The 3684-nt window shown below is 37.6% G+C and overlaps 1 non-coding gene across 1 annotated transcript; it reads left to right on the top strand.

Annotated features, from left to right (window-relative positions):
* The first annotated feature begins 2152 nt into the window (after positions 1 to 2152).
* Positions 2153 to 2224, top strand: TRNAE-UUC (transfer RNA glutamic acid (anticodon UUC)). Its single transcript has one exon. It is a non-coding gene; the product is annotated as a tRNA-Glu (tRNA).
* The last annotated feature ends 1460 nt before the right edge of the window (positions 2225 to 3684 follow it).

Raw genomic sequence — 3684 nt, 5'->3', positions numbered from 1 at the left:
CATCCCTGTGGCTCTGCTCTCCTCCACGGCCCCGAAGCTTCCCCCCTCCGCCACCCGCAGTCTCCACCCGCGAAAGGGCTTCCTAGTGTGTGGAAACTTTTCCTCCTTCACACCTCCCTCCCAGAAGTGCAGGTCCTGTCCCTATTCTTTTGTCTCTGTTTTTTCTTTTTTCTTTTGCCCTATCCAGGTATGTGGGGAGTTTCTTGCCTTTTGGGAGGTCTGATGTCTTCTGCCAGTGTTCAGTAGGTGTTCTGTAGGAGTTGTTCCACATGTAGACGTATTTCTGATGTATTTGTGGGGAGGAAGTTGATTTCCACGTCTTACTCTTCCACCATCTTGAAGCTCCCTCCTTTTGCCCATTTTTTAGTCGGGTTTTTTAAATCATTCAGTTGTAGGAGTTCATTATATCCTCTACATATTAACCCCTTATCAGATACATGATTTACAAATATTCTCCCTTTCCATGGGGATTCCTTTTCAATCTGTTTTGTGTCCTTTCATGCACAGAAGTTTTAAATTTTGATATAGTGCAGTTTATACTTTTTAAAAATTTTGTTGCCTTCATTTTTGGTGTCAGATCCTAGAAATCATTGCTAAATCCATTCTTTTACTTTTAAACTATTTGTGTTTTTATATTTAAAGTGTGTTTCTTGTAGGAAACTTAGAGCTGGGCCTTGGTTTTAAATCCACTCTCTGAGAATCTCTGAGTTAATTGGGGTGCAACCTCAATGGTGTATTTGCCCCGTTTATTTTTTTCTCCTTTTTTGCCTTATTTTTTATTTATTCCATGTTGTTTATGATTTCACTTTTTTACTTTTGTTGCTTTTATTAGCATTAGCTTTCTTTTGTTATTTTAAGGTTGCTTTAGAGTTTACAGTATACATTTTTAAGTTATCACAGTCTACCTTAATGTGATATTATACCATTTCATATATTATATGAGAACCTTACAATAGTACATTTCCATTTCGTCTCTCCTAGCCTTTATGTTATTTTTGTTATGCATTTTATTTTACATATATTTTAAACCCTACACTAGATTGTTAATATTATTTTAACAGTCAATTAAATTTTAGATATTTAAATAACAAGAAAAAATCATATATATGTATATCTCCTTGTTGTAACCATTTCCGGTGTTCTTTTTTCCTTTGTATAAATCCACATTGCCATCTATCATTTTCTTTCTGCCTGAAGAAATTCCTTTAACACTTCTTATAGTATGTGTCAGCTAATGATGCATTATTTCAGCTTTTGTATAGCTGAATAAGTATTTCACCTTCTTTCTTGATATTGTTAAAAACAAGACAACAGGTCACAAATGGAGTCACTTATGCTAAGCCCCATGTCACCAAACCGAGACTTAATTAGCTTCAGCTTTCCCAGAAATGGAATCTTAAACCAGTCAGTCAGGAATTACCTGATCAGCACTAGTGAGGTCATCTTCCTGATAGACCCTGCCTTCCCCTAAAGGAAAGTGACCTTGCCACAACCAATTTCCTTGTTCCTGCTCCCTTCTGCCTATAAAAGTCTTTCATTTTGTACAGCTCCTCAGAGCTCCTTTCTATCTACTAGATGGGATGCTGCCCAATTCATGAATCATTGAATAAAGCCAATAAGATCTTTAAATTTTACTCAGTTGAATTTTGTTTTTTAACAATATTTTCACTCGGTATAAAATTCTAGGTTGGGGCTTCCCTGGTGGTGCAGTGGTTGAGAATCTGCCTGCTAATGCAGGGGACATGGGTTCGAGCCCTGGTCTGGAAGGATCCCACATGCCGCAGAGCAACTAGGCCCGTGAGCCACAACTACTGAGCCTGTGCGTCTGGAGCCTGTGCTCTGCAAGAAGAGAGGCCGCGATAGTGAGAGGCCCGCACACCGTGATGAACAGTGGCCCCCGCTTGCCACAACTAGAGAAAGCCCTCACACAGAAACCAAGACCCAACACAGCAAAAATAAATTAATAAACTCCTACCCCCAAAATCTTCTTTAAAAAAAAAAAATTCTAGGTTGATAATCATTTTTTTAATTTCAAGACTTTAAAGGTTTTGCTCCTCTGTCATCTTACATTATTTCTGATATGAGATCTACTATCATCCTTTTATGTAACCTATGTCTTGTTCTGGTTGCTTTTAAGATTTTCTTGGGGAATTCCCTGGTGGTCCAGTGGTTAGGACTTGGCACTTTCATTGCCATGGCCCGGGTTCAAACCCTGGTTGGGGAACTAAGATCTCACTTCCCACAAGCCACGCAGCGCAGCCAAAAAAATATATATATTTTTTTCTCCTCATTGTGAGCAACTTAATCATATATACCTTTAATCATATATGTGAGGTAGAGCAGGTGGAAGTCTTGTGACATTCAGGTAGGGAGAGGAGACCTCATGATGCTCAGCAGAGGAAGGGAGGGTAGACCTTGGAGTCTCTAGTTAGCAAAATCTAAAAATTTTATTTGGAAGGACGTGTTGATAACATACATTTCAAAGAGTCACAATATTTGTCCAATAAAATATTAAAGAACTAAAAACAAAAGAGGGACTTTCTTGGTGGTCCAGTGGGTAAGACTCTGTGCTCCCAATGCAGGGGGCCTGGTTCGATCCCTGGTCGGGGAACTAGATCCCACATGCATGCTACAACCAAGAAAACATGCCACAACAAAGATCCTGTGTACCGCAACTAAGACCCAGCGCAGCCAAAATTAATTAATTAATTAATTAAAATAAAAACAAAACAAAAAAATCATACATGCCTTGGTGTAGTGTTCTTCAATTTTTTGTGTGTGCTTGAGGTTCTTTGAGCTTCTTAGATCTGTGGGTTTATAGTTTTCATGAAATTTGGGGAAATTTTCAACTATTTTCTGTACTCCCTTCATTTGGGAACTCCAATTACACAAATACAGTTTTCTCACAGCTCAGTGATGCTTTGTTCATTTCTTTGGATATTTTTTCTTCTGAGTGTGTCATTTTGGATAGTTTCCATTGCTACAGTTTCAAGTTTACTAATTTTTTTCTTGTGCAATGTCTAATTTACTGTTAGTCCCATCCAGTATATTTTTATTTCAAATTGCATATTTCTCAACTCCAGATATTTGATTTCTTTTTATATTATACATGTCTTAACTTTTGAAGATATGGAGTTATAACTGTTTTAATAGTTATAGTAACTGTTTTAATGCCTTTGCTGCTAATTCCAACATCTGTGTTATTTGGGGGCTGCTTTTGATTGGTTGATTTTTTTCATCTCATTATGAGTTATGTTTTCCTGCTTCTTTGCATGCCTAGAAATTTTTGATTGGATACACAACACTGAGAATTTTAACTTGTTGAGTGCTAGTTGTTTCTGTAATCCTACAAATATTATTGAACTTTTTTCCTCAGAAACACTTAAGTTACACGGAAGCAGTTGAATCCTTTAGGATCTTGCTTTTATGATATTTTAGGTGGATTGAGAGCAGTGTTCAGTCTGAGTCTAAATATCCTCCACTACCTAGGCAAGAACCTCAGTATTCTATCCAATGTTCCATGTTTTACCAGTCTGGATAAAGGGAACAGGCACTATTTCCACGTCTATTTGTGTTCCAATCCTTTTGTGTGATTAATTCCTTAGCTTTGGGTAGTTTCTTCACATGTGTGAGCACATCAGTACTTAAGGGAACCCTCTGCAGGTCTCTGGAGTTATATATATG

This window comes from Aethalodelphis obliquidens, unplaced genomic scaffold (genome assembly GCF_003676395.1).
Source record: "Aethalodelphis obliquidens isolate GAN/ISIS:26980383/991018 unplaced genomic scaffold, ASM367639v1 scaffold77, whole genome shotgun sequence".
In the NCBI taxonomy this organism is placed as follows: domain Eukaryota; kingdom Metazoa; phylum Chordata; class Mammalia; order Artiodactyla; family Delphinidae; genus Aethalodelphis; species Aethalodelphis obliquidens.
Note: the sequence above shows the minus strand (reverse complement) of the source record. Positions and strands in the feature narration are given on the sequence as shown.